Source organism: Leopardus geoffroyi, chromosome B1 (genome assembly GCF_018350155.1).
Source record: "Leopardus geoffroyi isolate Oge1 chromosome B1, O.geoffroyi_Oge1_pat1.0, whole genome shotgun sequence".
NCBI lineage: Eukaryota > Metazoa > Chordata > Mammalia > Carnivora > Felidae > Leopardus > Leopardus geoffroyi.
In genome coordinates this window covers 173,692,619-173,715,693 of record NC_059327.1, presented here as the reverse complement: position 1 = coordinate 173,715,693, position 23,075 = coordinate 173,692,619, and the positions used below count along the sequence as shown (strand labels likewise).

Sequence of the window (23,075 nt, the reverse complement as noted above, 5' to 3'; positions counted from 1 at the left end):
TGGTTAAGGAAAGAAAAAATGTAACTTGTTAAAGTGTTGACGACAAGAGCTTCTCTGAGTAAGTGTGGAGCGAGAAGGGCTAGAAAGGACTATTTCTGCTATTTGGAAAGCAGACACTGTCACTGGCTCAGTGAGGTCAGCCTGACCACTGGTCCCGGCTCTGTCACTGTCTATCACATCGTCCTTTTGTATTTAGTTCATGGCACTTTTTCCTGCTTGGAATTGTGTAGTTTATTTATTGTTTTCTTACTTGTTATCTATTTCGATCTCTTCTAAGAGGTAAGCTCCATGAGAGTAGTGCCTTCATTTGTCTTAGTGGCCACCAGATTCCCAGTGCCTGGCACACGACAGAGCCACAAAAATGTGAATGAACAAACCCAAGTCTGAGACAAAGCCAAATGCCTCAACCCCTGTGTTCTGGGAGAGGCGTCCAAACTCTATTCACTTCTTTCTGCTCTGTCCAGGTCTGGACATGAGGCTCTCCAAAGCACAATAAACTTATAAAGAAAAGAGGAGAGTTACTCACCTTTCTTGAGAACCCTTGCCGTGTCCACATGTGTGATATAAGTTATGCCATTTAGCCCTCACACTAACAGGGGCTGGTATTCTCATTCCCCTTTAACAGATGAAGAATCAAGTCCAGGGAGGTTAAATGACCTGTCCTAGGTTACTCAGGAAGCTAGATAGGAATTAAGTCTCTCTGGGCCCAGAACCCATTCTCTTTCTATTATATTGAGGCTTGGCAGGAAATGGAGTAAAAGAGAAATGAACCCTTTAACTGCTTTAAATTCGCTTAAGTCGCCAAGCCTTGGACAAGGTAAGTATAAATTATTGCCACAATAATGCCGCTTTAAAAACCATTTCAAAACCCTGTGGTGGACAAAAATGAGCACTTATTTCTTGTTCGTGTGCTTGTGGGCTGGCTGGGGTTTGGCTGATCTGGGCTGAGCTCTGCTAGACATGGCTTCAAGCTATGCATTGGGTCCAACTTTGCTCTGTGTGTTGTGCATTACCCAGGTACCAGTAGGCCTTCTGGGGCATATCCTTCCCTCGGTCGTGGCAGAGCACGACAGGATGAGAACTATATGATACGATGTGTAAGGCTTGGACTCAGAAGAGCCACATCGTTCCTTCTGCCCACATTCCAGTGGCTAAAGCGAGTCACAGGCAGCCAAGGTCAACGCCAATGAGACGGAAGATACACACCATCTCTGGTGGGGAGAACTGCGAGTCACATGGCAAAGGGTACTGATCCTGAGAGGAGTGAACCAAGGGGAGTAAAGGTGTGGTTGGCCATAGGAACGCACGTGGAGCCTACATGGTATACGGGGGCCGTGCCGTGCGCTTTAAATACGTGATTTTGTGGAAGCCTCACAAAGACCCCATTTGGTGGGATTACTGTTATCCTTATTTTTTCAACAAGAAAATTTAGGCTCAAGTTGGTTAGTTCTCACTGAAGCAAAAGGCCTCGTGGGGACATACATCCAGGTCTATCAGGCACCAAATCCCATATTCTTAGCCCTGACTCAACTCTATTGAAACAACCAGCAGCTTTGATGGAGAAGGAGCTGCTAGGAATGTTGCAAAAGCCGCGGCTGATGGAGAAAGGGCCGGAAGACAGGCACACCCCAATGGATGAATTTTCAGGAGGTGGGAGAAACTGTATATAAGCTTGAGTTTCTGTTTGTGTCCTGGGTGGATGTCCTATAAAATACTCTAGGGAAAAAGCCTGTGGTTGGGCTAATAAATCAGGCTGGGCACTGGTAGGGGTTCGGTGAATTCATCTGAGCGTCCTCATGCCTCAGCTTGGGTGGGTAACGTTCAGTCAATCCCTTCTGCTTCCAGTCTTGGTTTTATACTCTTGCGATCAGGTGCTGCTCTGTCATGCCTGACCACCTTAATTCTCAGTTTACCTATTCCCCAGACCTTTGACTGCGGTCACTTCAGGTGTGGCTTTGCAGACTCCTTGTGTGAATGCCCACGTACATTCCTGCTGCTCACCCGCACACTGCCTTGCGTGTGGCTCCCAGACAAAGATAGGCACCTGACGCCCTTCTCTCCTTACTAACCTGGCATGCCATCAGGATTCTCCCAAGGCCTATCAACCAAAAGAGAGATACCTCCCTGGAACATTCTAGAACAAATTTAGAACAAGTGGCCTGTGGGGATTTCTACAGGATGCGTGGGGGTAGCATGAGCTCAGGAAGGATGAACCTGGTGTAGCAAATCTGATTTCCTTTGTGAAAAAGCTGGACAGGCAGATCAAGGGAGGGTCATGAGGGTAGCGTCCTGGATTTTAAGGGGTTTGACAAATCCTTTCATGATCTCTTTGAGAAGATTGGGAAACACAGGCTGATTTAGGACAAATAGATTAGTTCTTGGCTGGTTAAAAAATTTTGCTGTCATTAATCAGATGTGCTGATTAGTGACAGCTTGAGGGAGGCTGCTGGCATTGAACAATAGAACTCTGTCCTCAGTCAGTCCTGTCCGGGTCCTCCCCCACCTCGCTCCCCTCACCCCTCCCCACCCTCCTTTGTGTCTTTTTGAACAACTTAGATGAAGATACAGGAGGCTGGTTTATAACATTCGTGGGTGGCAAAAACAAAGGGGGAGTAGCTAACACCCAAAAAAGCGAGGGTCAAAGTTTCGAAAATAATAATATACATATACAGCACCTTACAAAGCCCTTCTCTAAAGAATGATCTTATTTAAGTCTCTAAACAACTTTCAGTGGTAGGTATGACCAATTATTCTCATTTTTTAATTAATTAATTAATTTACTTATTTATTTTTAAATTTGAAGTAATTTTTTGTATTAAATATAATTTATTGTCAGATTGGTTTCCATACAACACCCGGTGCTCATCCCAACAGGTGCCCGCCTCAATGCCCATCACCCACTCTCCCCTCCTTCCCACCCCCATCAACCCTCAGTTTGTTCTCTGTATTTAAGAGTCTCTTATGCTTTGCCTCCCTCCCTCCCTTTCTGTAACTTTTTTTTCCCCCTTCCCCTCCCCCATGGTCTTCTGTTAAGTTTCTCAGGATCCACATATGAGTGAAAACACATGGTATCTGTCTTTCTCTGCCTGACTTATTTCACTTAGCATAACACTCTCCAGTTCCATCCATGTTGCTACGAATGGCCAGGTTTCATTCTTTCTCATTGCCAAGTAGTATTCCATTGTATATATCAACCACATCTTCCTTATCCATTCATCAGTTGATGGACATTTAGGCTCTTTCCATAATTTGGCTACAATTATTCTCATTTTAGATGAGGCTCAGGGCTTACATAAACTCCCCAAGATCATTCAACACAATACTGCAGAGCACCCAGGTTTATATCCTGGTTTTTCTGATTTCAAATTCTATACTCTTTAAAATGGACCCAAACAAACAAGAGAAAATTAGTAGCAACATTAAAAAAAAAAATACAAGCACAAGTTGGGAGAGAGATCTGGTGTACCAACTGCCATGGGAAGGCCACTCAGCATCACCCCCGGGTCCAAGATCAGTGCCAGTAGACCAGTGTCTTGCTCTTTGGCAGAGATGACATTCTTCTCCCCAGCATGGCCTCCTCCAGACCACTAGTAAGTTCATCTCGCGGGAGCTGAACAAGAATGTGAACTTGGCCGCCACTCTCATAAAGCTACCACCTCCTGGTCTGGTTCAGGGGTACCTGGAGCATGGAAAGACACGAGCTTAAGAGTCTTGCCAATTACTGGCACCAAACTCTCACCCTTTCGGACTTAAGACCTGGCTTCAGTAATCAGGAGACTTGAGATTTTGGTTTCTCTGGAGAATGCCCACATATGGTTAGCCATGTTTATTCTGCTTTACCTCCTGGGACCTTCTCATATTGCAAAAGGTTGGAACTTACCCTTTTTAGAATCATCCAGGTAGGCAAGTAGATTGAGTAACTCATCTCCTTTCCTTTACCTCCTGGGCTGTTTGGTAGAGGGGAGAAGAAGGGCAAGGTGGAGGAATGTGCAGAAACTGTAGGCAGAGACGCCTTTGTGAATTTCTTTCTCCGTGTTGCATTTTGTCTTTCTGAGTCCCTCTGTCTTCTGGGTGATACAAGGAAGCTACTGTTTGCCTAGAATTTAATACTCCCTTCTGTTTGTTTTAATCCTTACCAGGAACAGGTGTTCCTTTTGGTTTTTGAAGTTTTCATCAACAGAAGTTTACTCGTTTGGCACCATAAAACTGTACTGTAAACCAAGACAAATGATTTTATACATCGTAAAAGTAGAAACAAATTAAGTATTTTCAAAGCAATAATATTTTGGACTACATCCAAATACCAAGTACTTACTTAGGGCAATAACTGAACTCTCCCGGAACAATAGATTGTCAAGTTGATTGGTTTCTTTTGTACAATAGTAGATAATAATTTACCAAAAGCTTCTTATGCTGGGACTTTACTAGCAAAATGCGATGGCCAGAAGCTACGTACCCTCATCTTACCTACAGGTTAAGTTTCTGATGATGGACTTAATACCAACTTCTGATCTCCTGAATTTACGTTAACAGGCGTCAAAACTTGGTGGTGGTCCTCTAGCCTAGCACTCAACACTTTGCCTTTGTGTTAATCACTTTCCCTCCTCCATTATTAACATCAAATACATACCATAGCACCTATTTCCTGCATTGTAGCTTTCACTACGTGTCCTTCACTCTAACCCTACAGCCAACAATCCCTCCTGTACACATGGGCCACTTTCACCCATTTCTCCCCACTTCCTAATTAATCTCTTTGAGTTTCACCGTAAATGGCACACTTCCTCCTTCTCCTCCTTTTGTTTTTCTTTTATCAACTTTATTAAGGTATAATTTTACATACCATAAAATGTGTCCACTTTCAGTGCACAAATTCAGTGATTTTAGTCCATGAACAGAGCTATGTAACCATCACCATAATCCAGCTTAAGCACATTTCCATCGCCCCATGATATCTCTCGTGGCCATTTTTCCCAACCCCAACTCCAGGCAACCCCTAATGTACTTCCTGTCTCCTCGGGTTTACCTTTTCTAGATATTTCATGCAAATGGAATAGTTTTTTTGTGTATTTTTTTTTCACTTAGCATAACGTATCTGTGTTTCCTCTTTGTGGCAGCATGTATCGGTACTCTGTTGCTTCTTATTGCCGAATAGAACCCATTGTATGGACGTACCACCTTTTGTTTATCCTACCACTCAGTGAGGGACATTGGGATTGGGCCCACTTTTTGGCTTTTGTGAATACTGTTGCTACGGACATTTGCATACAAGTCTTTGTGTGGACATACACAGGTTCTCGCTTCTCTTCGGTAAATACTCAGGTGTGGAATTGACGAAGGCACACGTCTTTTTAATAGTAATTTTAACAATGTCATGATTGGCTACATACAGATATACTAAATTTGGGGAACAATTCGCAAAGCCAGTTGACCATTCGGTTCAAACATTTGAACAGTTATTCAATTTAGTTGTCATAGCTTCATTGAAGCGGGACGTTTTACTGCATCTCTCAACTGGCATTGCCCCTTCCACCATCCTGAATATATGGAGAATTATGCATTTACTCAGTGAAAATTGATTAACTATAGCATTTTTTTTTATTTTTTTTTTTATTTTTTTTTTAAAATTTTTTTTTTTTTTCAACGTTTATTTATTTTTGGGACAGAGAGAGACAGAGCATGAACGGGGGAGGGGCAGAGAGAGAGGGAGACACAGAATCGGAAACAGGCTCCAGGCTCCGAGCCATCAGCCCAGAGCCCGACGCGGGGCTCGAACTCACGGACCGCGAGATCGTGACCTGGCTGAAGTCGGACGCTTAACCGACTGCGCCACCCAGGCGCCCCGACTATAGCATTTTTATAACTATGCTTTAAATACTTTAAATACTTCACCAAATGATATTTGCCCTGCCATGTTACAACGTCAATGATTCCCCTTAAAAACCTGGACCCAAGTGGTCACTCTAAAAATGGTATCATACTTAATTAAGAAGCACAGTACAATGGCCAAAAGTAATTAAAAAGGAATTCCACTCCCTCCTCACGTCTCCGGAAGGACAGCAAAGCAGAGCTAAGCACACAATAAGCAGAAAATCCCTTCTTCACACATACATACTTCACGCCCTCGGTTCAAGTCCCCCCGCCCCAAAACCCTTCCCTTTCTCTACTGTGTTATTATTTTTTGCTCCTCTCCACACCCTCCTTTCTTTCCTTATGTGGATGCACTTAGCTCCTCTCCCAGTACAAAAGAATTCTTTCTGGATAGAGGAGGAAAATCAGGTTAGCACTTCAGGATTTCTCTTGGAAGGATGAAGGACCACGAAGTCTTTTCACATGTTATAAAGTATAAAACATGATGAAAATGTAATATATTACTCTGATTTTTGCAGCCATCAACATTATCAATGATATAAGATGATAGAATAGATATGCCTTGTACCCCAAACAAATCACTCGTCTGCTAAAATACTCCCAGGTCTTTAATATTGTATTTTATCCATTTTAGAACCCTCTCTCCCATTTTTTAACATTTCTGAGATAAGAATGTGCCTTTTGACGAAGGATGTTTTATAATCACCATTAGCCACCCCCCCCACCCCCATTTTAAAGTGTCTGAAATCTTATAATCCGAGAGGCCTGAGATAAACTAAGGGCTATGGGTTTCACCTGTTTGGTGCTGTATACCGTTGTGGAGCAGGTTTGCCCAAGAAGGGGAAAGATCTGTAGCGCTGTCAGGACGGTGGCCATCTGCCCTTGGGGTTTGGTAACTTATCTCACTCATGAGACCCGGGTAAAAGGGAGGTTGGGGATTCCATATGCACCTCACTGTGTACATTCCACTTCCCGACTCCCTGCTGGGCACGTGGGATTCCTCACCAGCCAATTTCAATAGAAGGCAGCCTATCTTGGAAATATATACCACGTCTCACGTCAGGCTTTGCATTCCTGTGACATTCGCTCCCGAGTTGCTGTAAGCTCCTGCAGGGCGCCTTAAGGGACCCGTGATTAGAAGTTCTATGGAACAATTTCGACTGATGCCAAATGATGGTGTATCAGCCCGCCTGCCGCCCAGCGGCGCCGGGAATGTGCGATAATGTTATGGTAAGGAAGTGCAGAAGCACAGGAAATGAAAACAATACAGTGGCCTGGGATGGAGATCCAGGACAGAAATGACTTCAGAGCGGTCAGGGTCTGTTTGTAAAAGCATAGGCTGTCCGAGCCAAAAACAATTGGGGCAGAAATCTATAGCTGCCGCTCCCAGTAAGCAGCTTGCCCGGAGAAGGGCAAGTTTTCAGAGGCTCCTCCAGTCTAACGGGGTCTCTGGTGGAGACAGCAAAGCCGCTGAGTGCAGGGATGCTATTTGGTCTGGCTGATCCCCAGCAGGGCCAAGTGTCCAGACCCTAAGTAAATAAAGGGCAGTAAGAACGTAGAAGGGCTTCTCTTTCAGAAGATGCATTTCTATCTTCCTTGCTTCCTCTTACGGTTTGTTGATTTAGCACATACTGTGATAGTTTTTGCTTGCCGGACGGTTGGTAGGCCGGTCAGGGAGTCTGGATATCTGGAGAGAGTTTGCGATTTGGATCTCTTGTCACACGTGGCCGATCTGACTCCTTGTGGCCTTTGAGTAGGCTGACCTGGGGCTCTTCTAGTTTCAGAAGGTGCTAGATGATGTGGCCATCATAATCCCAAACCTGCAGGAACCCCGCAGTAACATCTGAACGCGTGGCTCTGAAATAGGTGACTTTGCTCCCAGAATATTGTGGGCAGGTGGCATGTCATCGTATCCTCCTCCTGCCTAAAGCCAAGTCTTACATCACCTGTAGCCTATGAGATAACAGTGCAGGGGTGAGGCTGCCAGCAGCTGGGGCCCTGGGCTTGTGGGGGTGGAGAGAAAGAGGGAAGAAATGGAGCCAGCTAGAATCATTTGTCTCTTTTTACCACTTATGGAGAGATTTGTGCATACCAGGCACTATGTAATTCAGCTTTTATAAACCTTATCTCATGTTATCCTTTTAAGAATTCATATGTATCCGTCAGGGTTCTTCGGAGAAACAGCCCCAACAGAACTGTGTGTATATAGATATAGTTACAATATACATAAATGTAGATACAATATGGATAGCGGTGGACTTTTATGTCTGATACAATATACATACAATAGATAAGATACAATAAATAAATGTCCATATATAATATATGTAATAATGTCTCTCTATATACACACAGCACATAGAGTGTTATATAACATATATATGTGCTATGTGTATCTCTCTCACATATATATATAATATACATTTAAAATATAAATTATATATAATATATATATGTGAGAGAGAGAGTTTTTAAGGGATTAGTCCACGTGCTGGCAAGCACCAAATCTATAGAGCGGGCCTTCAGGCTGCCTTGGGAAGAGTTGATGTTGTGGTTGAAGTCTGAAGGCATTTTCCTGGCAGAAATAACTCTTGCTCGGGGGAGGTCAGTCTTTTCGTTCTGTTCAGTTCTTTGCCTGATCGGGCCAGGCCCACCGACATTACAGAGGGTGATCTCAAACTCTATTGACTTAAATGGCAACGTCATCCAAAAACACCCTCACAGACACATCCAGAGTAGTGTTTGACTACGTATCCGGGCACTTTGGGCAGCCAAGTTGACGTATAAAATTAACCACCACAGGTATGCTTTCCTGTATACATTTCACCGATGGAGAAATTGGGTTCAGACATTTGAAGCAATGTGACTGAGACCACAAAGCCAGTAAATGGCAGCTGTAGGATTGTTTGCCCTTATGGTTTTGAACCCAGGAACTCTGTATTTGAAGCTTAGGCTCGTAGCCACTTTGTCGTATTATCTCCTTACGTGCAGTGCTGCTGGAGGGACCTGACGTGGAAGAAAGTCAGTGTTTGTGTGGGAGCTACTATGAGGATAAACGGAGCCTAAGTAGCTAAGAAATGTTGGCCAGAGGAGGGCCTTTGTGGCTCTCAGGAACCAAACAGGAGCGGGGAATGGGGGCTAGTCAGACCAAGCAGACAGTGCTGGGTGGTTTTTTGGCGGTGAGCCGCACAGCGTAGGGTCGTTTGGGCGGGATTAGTGGCCGGTGAGAGAATGGAGCAGGGAGAGACCAAGAATCCCAGCATCCAAGAAGGCGAACGGATTGGTGAGGAAGCTCACGCTCCAGAAACCTTCCCATTTCAGATAAGGGAGGAGAGACTCCACTTCTCAAAAAGGGGTTGTAGGTGGGAAGAGACTCGCCTAGTTCCCTGGCCAACAGTCCCGCTGGCCCGTTCCGAGGGGGGAGGCTGGTCTCGAGGCGGAACTCTCAGTGCCGGCTCATCCTTTGCTTACCCCAAGACCAGGAATCAGACTTAGGAGAATCCTGTCTGTGAGGAAATCCTAGCTCCAAAATGCTTCTTCCCCGAGAATGAGGTAGACATTCCGAAATCTGAAGGAAAGCCCCAGGGGCCTAGGTGCCCCAACACAAAGCTCCAAGAAGACTTACAAAACCTGGAGGGAGGAATGTAGGAGACTCTCCGAAAGTTCCGTGGCAGAACTTAGGATCCTATGATGTTAGACATAAAAGAGACTCTAGGAGTTTTCTCAAAAAAGACTTGTGATGATTTATAAGTTTTGAGGAAGCAATTAAACAAAAAAAAAAAAAAAAAAAAAAAAATCAAGGGGCTCCTGGGTGGCTCAGTCGGTTAAGCATCTGACTTTGGCTCAGGTCATGATCTCGCAGTTCATGAGTTCAAGCCCCACGTGGGGCTCTGTGCTGACAGCTCAGAGCCTAGAGGCTGCTTCAGATTCTGTGTCTCCAGCTCTCTGCCCCTTCCCCGCTTGTGCTCTGTCTCTGTCTCTCTGTCTGTCTCTCAAAACTAAACATTAAAAAAAATTTTTTTTAAATCAAAAGAATTTAAATAAAAATCCACATTTCAGGGCTCTCTTAAGAAATTGGAAGTCTGCCAACACAGAGCTCACATTCCTGTGGTGGTTGAATGGTGTTGCTGTAGTCGAGAACAAGTCCTCACTTCAGGAGGTGCCTGTGCCAGACCTCCGCGGTCCCCACCTCTCCCTATTGCCTCTGGACGCCAGCCTTTTCTGACACTCAGTGCCTGACTCTGGAATTCCTGCAGTAGACCAACATTTCCTTTACCCAGGAGGAAACTGGGGCCCACAGAGGGGATATATCCTCCCCAAGACGACGTAAATGAGGACTTTAATCCAGGACCTTTCATACCCAACCCAACCTCTTTTTTCCCACACTCAGAAAAGAAACCCTTGTAAAACGATGATCTCCCGACTCCGGTCTAGCATGCGCTCCATTATCACCCTTGGAATGCTAGAAGGACTCTGGGAAATAAGAAGCAGAAAGGGAAGGTGAAGGTGATGCTGTAAGATTTTTTTTTTTTTTTTTTTTTAACAGTAAGAGACTGTGACTCGGAGAGGAAAAAATTTCCCCAATCGCAAAGACCAAGGAAGCAAAACGCAGAAGAGAAAGAGGAAGGAAGTTCAAGCCTGCCCCAGAATTTAAGCTTTCGGAAGCACCAAAATCCCCCCTTGACTTGGGAACCTAATTATTACAGAAAGCCTTGCTTAGTTCAGAGTCTGGGGACTGTCAAAATTGAGAAACTTTAGAAATTGCAAATATTTTTTTTTGTAGATGAAAGATAAAAACGAGCTTGGATGGGGGAAAGAGGAAGTTCTATTTCTGAAGTGGACCCCGGGGTAGAATAAATACCGTCATAAAAGTAAGACAATGATATAGGCATGCTGCTTCAAAAACTTCAAAAAAGCAACTTGATTTGCATTATCTTCCTATGTCATGAAAAGCTTATAATTGTTTTATGGCCAATAGGGTCTCCTACCTTTTTACTCCCCTGATGGAATCCTGTGATTTCAGATAGAGATGCCTAAACTCTAAGAAGATGCTTGGAAACGTCTCCGACCAAATGGCCATGAGAACGGAGTCGTTGCTGGAAAAGTGGTTTTATTTCACGTAAGGGTGCTTGGTATTTTTTGTTTCTAGCGACCGTGTGTAGAAATTAGCTCCTCCAGGAAAGGAGTCTCCATCTCTACTAGTCCGGGCAGGTCTTTAGTGATCTCTACAGGGGATGTGAGGCAGGCACTGGCCCCTGGGAGGGCAGTGGGGAATCCGAGCTTTGTGGCTCCTGGACTCACTCACAGGGCTGCTTCAATCCTACTGTGACTCACTAAGGCTGGATATGGTATGACATTTCAACAATTTCTCTTCTTCTTCTTTTTCTTTTTTTTTTTTTTAATGTTTATTTTTGAGAGAGAGAGAGAGAGGGTGCGAGCAGGGCAGGGGCAGGGAGAGAGGGAGACAGAGAATCTGAAGCAGGCTCCGTGCTGTCAGCACAGAGCATTAATATAAAATTTCAAAGTGTTTTTCTTCCCTGTCTCTCTGAGAAATGCACCAGGTTTCTGGGGAGAAATTGCTATATAGTGAGAGAGATTTATATGTATTTCACTAATACAGATACATACACATGTATAAGCATGCAATACATACATATATACATTTTTTAAAGTTTATTTGTGTATTTTGAGAGAGAGCGTGCCCATGTGCAGGGGAGGGGCAGAGAGAGAGGAGAGAGAAAGAACCCCAACCAGGTTCCACGCTGTCAGCACCAGAGCCCGATGTGGGGCTCGAACCCACAAACTGTGAGCTCATGACCTGAGCTGAAGTCAGATCAACTGACCGAGCCGCCCAAGCGCCCCTCGACAATTTCCAACAGCCTTTTGCTCTTCCCAATATTAATTTTTAATTGACCTGTAATATGGACCAGGCACTGGGCCTTCCACGCATGTCCCTCCAAAAATCCCACGCTGTGTCCCAAAGCCTTACGAGTAGCAGGACTTGAATTTACGCAGCATGCAGAAGATATCTTGGAACTTTCCCTGCTCCTGTAACCCTTTTTTCCACAAAGTCAGCCTCGGGTAGGTCCTCAGGAGATTCTCTCTTGTGGCTCCTCCCTCGACTTGTAACGCAGGCCAGGATCTCCAGCGTGATGCCCAGTACAAGTGGCGGTAGCTGTTGACTGTTCCCCATCCGCAAGGGAATGCTTTTGGTCCCTGCGTTCTCTGCACTCACCATTTACTATTATGTGTGGGGTAGGTTTTAAGAAGAATACTTTCTTCTTTTTGTAGTGTAGCAACTATTTCTTACCATGATAGATGCTGAATTTTGTAGAATGCTTTTCTGCATCTATTAAGGCGATCAGGAGCTCTTTCCCGTTTGATCCGTTATACAGTCAGTTCATCCTGTCGTGTTGTCTTTTTTGTTATTTATAAGTGGATTTGATTTGCTGGTGCCTTGTTGGTGATTTTGTGTCAGCGTTTATGAGTAAAATCATCTATGAGTAGTTTTCCTTTTCCAGACTATCCTTGATGGTCGGTATGGGTTATGCCAGCCTCCTAAAGTGAAAAGAGTTACGTATTTTCCTACTTTGTGGAAGAATTTATCCAAGACTGGAATGGTATGTTTATTTAGCGGGGACATTTTTAACTATGGATTTGATTTTTAAATTTTTCACCAAATCATTAGGTTTTATTTTTTTGATAACATTTTGGTACTTTTTTTTTTCCCTAAGAATTTTCTTCTTTTACCTGTTTATAATTCCTTGGCACAAATCTATGTAGAATAATCTATTTTTATCTGCAGCAAAGTTTATTTATTTTGAGAGAGAGAAAAATTCGAGTGGGGAAGGGGCAGAGAGAGAGAGAGAGAGAGAATTTCAGGCAGAGAGAATTCTGGATGTGGGGCTTGAACTCACAAACCAGGAGATCATGACCTGAGCCAAAACCAAGAGTCGGATGTTTAACGGACCGAGCCACCCAGGCGCCCCCATAATATGATTTTTAAAAATGATTGTTCTTTTTTTTCCCTCTTTGATCAGTATTATCAGAGGCTTGTCAACTTCAGAACACTTTTCAAAGAATTATTTTGGATTTATTGATCCTCTCTGTTGTATGTTTGTATTTGTTTTTATTAATTCTGTTCTTAATATTATTTCCTCTTCTGTGGGGTAAGTTTATTTCCCATTTACCCTAATAATGACAGTGTTGCTCTTAGAGATCGACAAGGGGGGACCCTCCACAGTTCTTTCTCCGGATGAGACTGAGGCTTTGAGTTTTCACTGTCAAAACAGAAGTTCAACACCAGGGTTTGGCTTACACCCCCAAAAGCAAAGTGGATTACCTATCGGAATTCTCACTTTTACTTTATTTTTTTTTAAGTGTATTTATTTATTTTTGAGAACGTATGAATAGGGGAGGGGCAGAGGGAGAAGGAAAGAGAGAGAATTCCAAGCAGACTCCACACTCAGTGCAGAGCCTGATGGGGGGGCTCGAACCTACAAACCAAACCGTGAGATCATGACTTGAGCCAAAGTCAGACGCTTAACCAACTGAGCCACCCAGGCGCCACCCCTAAATTCTCACTTTTACGTTATTTCTGGCTTCTGAGAACGTCTTTTCTTAGCAGCCCAGCGATACCCTTCACAGCGATAAAATGTGAAGTGTTTGTTAAGCACGTTAGCCGTCTTCAGTAGGCGGCTGGCTGGGGGTGTCTAATCTCCTCTGCCTCAAGGACTAGAAGACATTCTGCTCGTTTCTTCCCTGAGTCTCCTGTCTTTTGCTCCCAGGTTTCTGGCTTCAAATTCCAGGGTGTGCATCTGATCCTTGGGTCTTGTGTGGCTTTTCTAAGGTGGCTTTAAAGACTTCAAAATGTACCTCCAAACACCAAATAACCTTTTTTAGGGCCCATGTCGATGGTCCTTTACTACCTCACTAACAGGCCATATTATATTCACCCTGTCTCTGTTTCTTTGGAAAGGCAGGGGAGTGGAACCGGGGAGAAGGAATAGGAGGAGAGGTGGGTGTAGAATAAAATCCCTGTCAGTCTCCCGAGCTCTGAGATGTCCTGGCTGCTACCACATGCATAGGAGGGACCCATTCTACACCAGCTTCACAGGGCAGGCTTCTCCCTGAAGATGAAGCAAAAGTGATCAAGGGCTGCCCATTGTTTTTTCAATTATATACTTTTAGCTAATAAACAGTTTATGCATACACACGAACATAAGTTTTCATAAGTGTGAGCATAGCCTGTAGTCTTTTTTGTTGTTGTTGTTCCTTGTCATTTTTTGCTTGATTTTCCCCTCAAGTTCCTCCGTATTTCTCCTTGTTCATCATCCCTGGACCTCAGTCTCCACCCGATAAAACATGTTATGGCCCAGGATGTGTTCTTCCAGATTTTTCTCCATGCCCATGTAATCATACAAGTGAAAATTTGCCGTTATTTATTCTACAAGAATGGGCTCATATTATACACACTTGTGTTTTTCACTCAATAATGCTTCATGGAAATCCCTCTAAGCCAACTGGTATAGCTCTAACTCATTCTCTTAATGGTTATAAAAATCTCGTTTTGTGTGGATATACATAATTTATTGGATCATTCCCCTACTGATGGGCATTATTTCCGGGTTTGTCACTACAAACAAGGCTATAATAAATATTCTTGTGAACGTGTCCTTTGTACCAGAAGTTTTATGTTTATGGGATAGATTCCCAGGAGTGAAATTGAAGGGTAGAAGGGTATGTGATATTTATTACATTTTAATAGACATTGTCAGATTGTTTCCAAAAGGCTGTGACAATTTCCACTTCTATCAACAATATGTGAGAGGACCCTCTTCAGTGCCTCCCCGAGTTTTTACTCCATTTGTATTCATTTGATGCTTTCAATTTAAAAACCTTTTGGCGTATAATAGGAGTAAAGTGATATCTCATTGTTGCATACATTTGCATTTCCCAACCGTAATTAATTTAAATACTTTTGCTATTTGGATGAGCTCTTTTCTGAGTCCCGTACTTACTATCTTTTGTGTATTTTTCTGAATTGCTTTTTTTTTTTTTTTTTTTTTTGGCCAATTTGTCAATGCTCTTTTTATCTTATAGACATTAATCTTTGGTCTGTTACTTGTGTTATATTTTATCCCAAATCTATTATTTTTCTACTAATTTTATTTGTGGCTTTTTTTTTTTTTTTTTTTTTGCCCACAGATGTATAACTGTATTTACATAGTTAAATGTGTTTATCTTTTATTTTCAACATCCTTCTGGTTTCCAGTCTCAGTCTGAAAGGTGTTTGTCAACCTTGGGATTATAGGTCCTAGCAAAGAGTCCCCAGAGCCATTGTGTGAGAGGAACTTACACTAAGATCCCTTAACCTGGATAATGGATAATGAAGCGAGGACGTTTTGCTTATGATCGGGTAGACTCAGCTCTGACGATGGCTAGTGAATCGGCCTCTGGCTAAAGGGACCATCCAGCAAGAATTGACCAGTAGGATGAGATCATACCTGTGCCATATCCAGGGAGGACGACTGATACCGTCACTGCAGAGTGACCCAGAGCCCAGGGAGAGACCTGAAGGAGGGAGGACAGACTGACAAGGAAGTGTCTTCCTCTTCCCCCAGAAATAGGGTAGGACTTGAGAGATGAGAAACCCAAGTGTGGGTGAGGAAATTAAAACTCAGAGAGGGACAGGATTGGCCCAAGATCACACAGCTTGTTCAGGGGCAGAGCGGAAATTTAAATCAGGTCTTCTAACTCCAAGACCTGTGCATTTCCCAGATTCCAGAGACACAACTGTTATAGTGCTGTGGTCATAACCATGTAAAATTCTGGGTCAGGGTGAAAACTTACTCTGTTACAGGCACTGTTCTAAGCACTTAGCATGTAATATCGTATTTCACCCTCATAAAAGATTGGAGCTGGTATTTTCTCTACTTTTTAGAGGAGAGAACTGAGGCATAGAGAAATGAAATACTTCATCCAAAGTTACATGGCTAAAAAGTTGTAGAGCTTTGATTCAAACTCAGTGTAACTCCAAAAACCTATAACACTAACCTCTGGCTACACAGCCTTTTGACATAAGTTCCCTGCCTCTCTTCCTCTATTTCGCTTTCTATCCTTTGTACGATAAATTTATTAGTATATATATTCATTGTGTTTGTTTGTTTGCTTTCCAGTATATCATTTTTAAGGTCATTTCTTAGCCACTCCAGTGAGTTGAGGTGAATAAAGTTCGTTGGGGAGTTGTCCTGTGGCCAGGCCTCGGTTATTGATGTAATAATTGACCTTATGAAATGTATTTGCTGATGTTCTAGATTACAAAGACAAACCAAGCAAAGAGGAAGAGTTGGAGAGGAGAGACCGAGAAGACACGGAGAATTCCGGGATTCTGCTGTCTATCTCCGCATGGGCTTGCTGGGATCGGGGCGCTGCTGATTAGCACTGGCTCTTGCTTAAGAGAAAGGAGAAATATCTAAAATAAAAAATAGTGACAACTGAGGTTTTCCCATTCTCTGTGGTTATGTTCACATTGCTGAAGGGGTTCAGGAATTCTTTTTTTCTGGTAGAGTCAGCACTATTTTAAGCACCTGCTGTGTGCAGGGCATAATGGCGGGTCTCACTGGAGACCCACACGTGCCATCGGCTTTAGTAGGTGCTGGATGGCCTTAGGGAGGCAGAGATGTATTAACTTTGACATAAAGTTGATATCGTTAAATGCCCTACTACAGGTCAAATCAAAGTACAAAGGGAAGGTAGGAGAGAGAGGAGAGGGTTCAATGGGATTATGGGAAAATCATCCTTGCATGATGTGTTAATAAAAAAGCAAATACTATATTTGAACGGGCAGATTTGTGGGAGTTGTGGGGAGGTAACAGAGGTAACGGTTTCTTTTACAGTTTGTTTTTTTTAAAGCTTATTTATATATTTTGAGAGAAAGAGAGTGAACAGGACAGGGGCAGGGAGAGAGGGAGCGAGAGAATCTCAAGCAGACTCCTCACTGTCAGTGCAGAGCCTGATGCGGGGCTCAAACTCACAAACCATGAGATCGTGACCTGAGGTGAGGTCAGACGCTTAACTGAGCCACCCAGGTGCCCCAACAGAGGTAATGTTTTTATTCACAAGTCAGGAAACCTGGGTTCTAGCCCCATGTCTGCAATCCTTCCCAGTGGTGTGACCTTAGGCAAGTCGCTTAATCTCTCTGAGGCTGTTTCTTCACCTGTAATGTGGGGGCATTAAAAAGTACCTAGCTTTAGGGTTATTGGGAGGATTTTAGCTCTGTATCTGGTACATTGGAGGTTCTCAGTCAGTGCTTGAGATGAAGTGTGCGTGGGCATGTGCATTAGGGCTCACGCGTGTACGTTGGGAGACGGTTGGCTGGTGGGCAGGCAGGTGGGGAGCAGACAGGTAGGGAGGGCTGTGGGTGAGTGTCGGGAGGGGTGACAAAATTGGGGGAGGAAGATATACTGAGAGATAAGAATAGAAAGCTACATAAGAATCAAAGAGTGGAAAATCTTAGATTTTACTCTGTTGGAAACCGACCCAACCCTGTTTTTGATCTGATGATTAGAAAGTGCCCTCAGGTCATGGAAGAAATGACCAGACCTCGTGGTTGTAGACTCAAATATTTACTTAGTGTCTATTTAGAGCAACAGACTGTACCACTCCCCGACGTTGTACCCCTCTCCCGTCCTTCTTTTTATTTTCCAGGCTGTCCTTCCCGCGTGTTGGGAGGGTTAGAGGACAAAGGTGATATTTTTGAGAAACAAACAAACACCCAAAATTATGTCTCATCCGGTGACATCCTCCAAACCCAGCTCTTCGTAAGTTTTCTTCATACGGGCTCCAAAAAATAATGGGATTAGGAGGGGAGGGGCTTATGAGGTTAGCAGAAAACGTGAAACCACCTGAGACTTTACTTACTTCCACGGAACTGTCTTTCCTTCCCTGGAATAATACCCTGCAAATTGTAAATAAGGTACAGCAGCTAATCAGTCACAGAAGGGCCTTCCTGCTGCCAACCCATCCTCTGGAGAATGGAATCCTGAGGGCAGATTTAGAGAACTGAAATCCAAATCTGTGGAATCGCCAAAGCTCCCTGCCCTGGCCTGCCAAGTTCAGTGTGAACTTCTGTGAACTTTGTAACAGAATCAGCCGCCTTTGTGCAATGCAATTCCCACTTTCTTCCAACTATCTTCCATTATGGAAGACAGGGTTTTAGGGAGATACAGCAGGCCAGTGCTCTTACTTAGCTCATGAAGCTTCATTGCCGATGTTAAATCTCATGGCTCAGGTACTCTTTTCTGATTAAAAAACTGCTAGGGGCTCAATCTGTCTCCCCTCTCCTCTATTACTGTTCTTTAGAAGAAAGTCTAAGAATTGAGCCCATCGTGGGAGTTAAGATTTCAAGCCAATGATTAATGGCATGATTGCATGTGTTTTCTTTCTGAATTAACCCGTATGACCCATGGCATTTGCACTTCCCGTTAACCATTTCACATATCAACGAGCCCTGTATTTATTTGGGTGCTGGAATCCTAGAGCCCTCTGTTTCACTTTGTAGGGAGAGAAGTCTGTGATGGGCAGGCCTTTTCCTGGAGAGCAGGGATGGGGGGCCCTGCCTTCCGTCCCTCTGGAGGAAGAATTCTGTTGGTCTCTGTTTGCCCCGTGACCGAGGCTTGTCACCGCGGGACCTTTCAGTGTTTCATATAAAAGTCCCTTTGGTGATGCATGGCTCACCAAATCTAGAACTAACATGACCACTGTGCACTTCTAATGAATCAGGCCTTTCTTAAAAAATGTCTGCTCTTCTTACAGCAAGTATGTAGTTGTTAGTCTTCAAGCTCTCTCCATACTTGATGGAGAAAGAGGTGGTCTGTAGATGTACTCTTGCCAGGTTTAGTCAGCTCAAATTTGAGCAATAAAATGAAAACTCTGATTTTCAGTTTCTGGGGAACCCCCCTCCTCCTGCCAGAAACTGTGTTGAGCCCAGCAACACCCTGCACCCCCCACCGCAGTTGTTTTCACGGCACTCCCTGAGATTGTGTGTGTGTGTGTGTGTGTGTGTGTGTGTGTGGTTTTTTTGTTTTATGTTTTTTGTTTTTTAAGGGCCAATGATGCCATGGGGAGGTAGGGAGGATGTTCATAGTTTTCCGGTTTTGGAAAGGGTCACCTTCACATTATTTGTTCCTTTAATAAGAATTGGGTGGGTATATTGTTGAGGGGGGAAGAGACAGAGACAAAGAGAGGGAGAGAGAGGGAGAGAGAGAGAAAGTTGGAGGGGGGGACTTTGTTTTATTTAATTACTTCAATTTGTTTTAAGTGTTGATGTTTAATTTATTTTGCGATCCAAATAACATTAAAGGAGGATGTGGATTTTTTATGTTTATTGAAAGAAAGAAGAAAGAAAGAAAGAAAGGAGAAAAAGAATGGATCCTGGAGTATCATCTGACATGTAACATTATATAAATTTTAGGTGTACAACATGTTGTTTTGATACATTTATGTATTGTACTATGATTGCCATTGTAGCCATAGCCAACACCTCTCTCGCCTCACGTAATTACCATTTCTTTTTTTGTGCTGGGAATAATTGAGATCTAATCTCTCGGCCAATTGGATGATCATAATACAATACTGTTGTCTGTATTCAGTAATGTGTGCACCAGGTCTCCAGGATTTATTTATCCACACGTTGCAAGATTGTACCCCAAACAACCAGGCACCTGCAGCCAAGAAAGCATGAATTTAAAAGGCTGGGGAGTGTTAGTATAAAGCCCCCTACTATATGCTCTGTCTTCGCCTAGATGGCTTTCCTCTCCCTCCATCTTCTCTAAAGGGGTATGCACTCATTTCTTAAAGCCCAGCTTACAGGGCGCGCTCCCTCGGAGAAGTCTGTGCTGACCATCCCAGCCAGGAATCTTTCCTCTTCTAAAAATCCTGCTGTATTTTGAAGCTTCTTTGAAACAGTGTTCTTCCATTGCTGTCATTTATCCACATCTCTGAAGTTTGTATGTTTTTGTATTTCTGCAGTGCCCAGTCTGGCTTTTTTTTTTTTAAGTTTATTTATTTATTTGGGGGGGGGGGAGGAGAGAGAGAGAGAGAGAGAGAGAGAGAATCCCAAGCAGGCTCTGCACTGTCAGCACAGACCTCGATGCAGGGCTCAAGCTCACGACCTGAGCCAAAATCAAGAGTCAGATGCTTAACTGACTGAGCCACTCAGGCACCCCAGGCCCAGCATAGGTTTTGCATACAGGTAGGTATGTACCTGAAGGTATATATTAAAAAAATACTTATGGTGTAAAGAAAAGGATGATCTGGAAATTCTGAGAAAAAGAAAAGAAAAGCAAATGATTATGTAGTTAGATGAATACACAGGAAAAGGACGTAAGTAAATCTTAGAAGACATCTCAGGTACCTGCCCGCCACAGAGCCACACCCTGTGGCCGCAGAGAAGCTAGGAATGCGCTTACCCAGGAGGAGGAAGTGAGAGGAGCTGGGGCTCAGAGGGGGTCGGGCTTCCTCTTCCCCTGGGGCTCTGAATTCTGTAAGGTGGGCGATCAGTGGCAGAAACACATAGTCATTGGTTCTCTGAAATAACCTTTAAGAGTTTTTAAAAACTATTATTATTATTGCTGTTATTGTTATTGGTCAGGAAAATCCAAAACATTTGCAATACAAATCAGAGTTCCCACACCATTGGCCAGAACTGTTTGGAACCTCATGAGAACATCGGATCTTCTTTATGGTGTCCAGAGTATGCTGTCAGTCTCTTCACTGGAGAATGTGGGTCATATTATGCTTTCACTCTTCTTCCTCTATTTATTCTGGGGTCCTCTAAGCCAGATTTCCTGCTTGTTGATCCTGACTGAAGTTTCAATTTGTCTACACTTTCTTCTGAAAACCTACCTTGGAGGAAGCTTCTGGACCCTATTGTGGACTAAGTCCTGCTGCCCCCTGAATACTTCCTTCCTCCTTTAGCTCAGACCTCTGAAGGGGGGTAAGGGGGGCACTCTCTGTGCCTGTTTTGTATCTCTCACCCGAATGCCAGATTCCTATATCCAACTGTCTATGTAACATCTTCCCACGGATGTCTGGTAGGTGTCTTACGATTGATATGTCCCACACCAAACTCTCCACTGTGCCCCGGGCACCCCTGCTTTTTCTCCTAACTGTCCTGTTTCCATGAATGTTGGATCCAGCCCTCAGCCATCCAGGCCAGTTATCTTACAGTCAATATGGACACGTCTCTTGCTTTCAAACTCTACATCCAATGTATCAACAGTACTTTCAGAATATATTCTTAATTCACCCGGTCACCTCTCGCCACCTCTACTGTTCCTTTCTGGCTTTGAGCCACCAGCATCTTTTGCTTGGATTCTTGCAATGGCATCCGACTGATTTACCTGCTTTTGTCCTTGCCCCACCTCTATGACCTCTTCTCAGCAGGCAGACCGATGGCCAAATCACGGCATTCCCTGCTCAAAATCTTCCAGTGCTTTCCTAAATCTCTTAGGATAAAATGAGGACCTTTTCCTGTTGCCTTTAAAATCTTTCGTGATCCACCCTCCCACCTTCCTGATTTCATCTCCTGTCATTCGCACCTCCACACAGACCTCCTTGCTGTTTCTTAGACGTGCTGGCTGTGCACCTGCCTCAGGTCCCACTTTATACTTAGAATGCTCTTCCTCCAACAATTCAAGTCATTTCATCAGAGAGGACATCCCTATGCGCTCTCTCCCAAATGGCACACCTTTCTCGTCACTGTTCGCTGCTCTCCTTAAATTTCTTCTTAGTCCTTCACATGTATTAATTACATATGCATTTGTCAAGGACATTGTTTTACCACCCACTTGAATAAAAGCTCTGTGAAAGAAGGGACTTTCTTTTGTTTGCTTTACCTAGAACTGTGCCTAGCACCTGGTAGGGGCTCATTTAATCTTGGCTGAATGAACAAACTGCATGAGGTCCAGAGAGGGACACTCTGGCTGGGTATAATAGGATGCGCTCTCCCGTGGCAGCTATTGGGGTTGAAGAAATGAGTAAAAAGGCCAAGGAACATACGGAAGAGCAAACCCACCTCTGAGTTAAGTCCTTCTCTTTTCTACAAGGAATGGTTGAACTATTTTGTATTGTTTTCTCAAGAGAATGAGACAACTTTAATGGCTACTCAAGTTAGTATTTTCTTGTGGTAGATCAGTTACTCCTGCCGTTGACATACCAGTGTGTGTAACATCCCATTATTTCCAACTACGTCGGGATGAATAACTGTTCCGTATTTGAGCCTGGCCAAACATCCTCACTGCTGGCTCCAATCATAATATGACCCATATTCTCCAGTGAAGAGATTTACAGTCTATTCTGGACACCACAAAGAAGAGCTAATGTTCTCATGAAGTTCCAAACAGTCTTGGCCAATGGTTTAGGAACTCTCTTTTGTATTGCAAGTGTTTTGGATTTTCTTAAACAACAACAATAACAGCGATAACAACAACAATTTTTAAAAACTCTTAAAAATTATTTCAGAGAACCAATGACTAACAATCTTATTGGGAAATCTGGGATGTGTAGCTAGACCTAAAAACTGAACATATTCTGGCTTCATGTTCAGATGGTCAATTAAACATACTTATCTAAGTTAGCTCTCTCTCTAAATCCAACTGAAATTACAGAAAAGACTTCAAAAACCCCACAAAACTCCCAAGGACGGGGAGAACAGGAGAGGAGACAGCAACAACACAATTTTGGAAATTAAACGATAGATGGGCACATAATAACTGACTTAACAGATTGGAAAAAACCATAACCCAAAATGGCAGTGAGGGAAGTGAGGAAAGGAACCTGTACAAAAGGTGTAGATACTTCTGGAACTGTGCATGAAGGGGGAGCTCGTATAGGAAGAAGGGTGAACGTATTTGAGAAGGTACTGGATCTCTAGCTCACCTTCCTCCCATCCATGCCTCTGAAAGATGTTTGGAAGTTTATTTTCTGAAAAAACAGAAGGTCTCTGGTTGAGAAATACCAGGTAGATGGGCACCATGGCCAAAATAGGGAGATTAAGTGATTGTATGTAGATTAAATACTGAAGGTACAGATTCCCACCCCCCAAAACTGGCAGAAGATATTTTAAGTAAGGCCTAAGTGGGAAAGGGAGAATGAACAAAACTTACCCCAGTGACTGAGCCTCTGTAACCAGCAGGGTCTTG

At 43.5% G+C, this 23,075-nt stretch overlaps 3 long non-coding RNA genes across 3 annotated transcripts in view; 1 reads left to right on the top strand and 2 right to left on the bottom strand.

Annotated features, from left to right (window-relative positions):
* Positions 1-3,229: 3,229 nt before the first annotated feature.
* LOC123596071 lies at positions 3,230-7,763 on the bottom strand. Its single transcript, XR_006711511.1, has 3 exons — positions 6,667-7,763; positions 3,881-4,211; positions 3,230-3,679 (listed from the first exon to the last, which is right to left on the bottom strand). It is a non-coding gene; the product is annotated as an uncharacterized LOC123596071 (long non-coding RNA).
* A 125-nt stretch (positions 7,764-7,888) lies between these two features.
* LOC123596072 lies at positions 7,889-16,371 on the top strand. Its single transcript, XR_006711512.1, has 3 exons — positions 7,889-7,973; positions 10,895-10,990; positions 16,188-16,371. It is a non-coding gene; the product is annotated as an uncharacterized LOC123596072 (long non-coding RNA).
* A 559-nt stretch (positions 16,372-16,930) lies between these two features.
* The window catches only part of LOC123583540, a 9,370-nt gene continuing 3,225 nt past the window's right edge, over positions 16,931-23,075 (bottom strand). Inside the window, exons 2-3 of the long non-coding RNA XR_006704931.1 lie at positions 18,634-18,642; positions 16,931-16,943 (exon numbers count right to left, since the gene is read on the bottom strand). This is a non-coding gene — a long non-coding RNA (uncharacterized LOC123583540). The remainder of the gene's footprint in view (positions 16,944-18,633; positions 18,643-23,075) is intronic.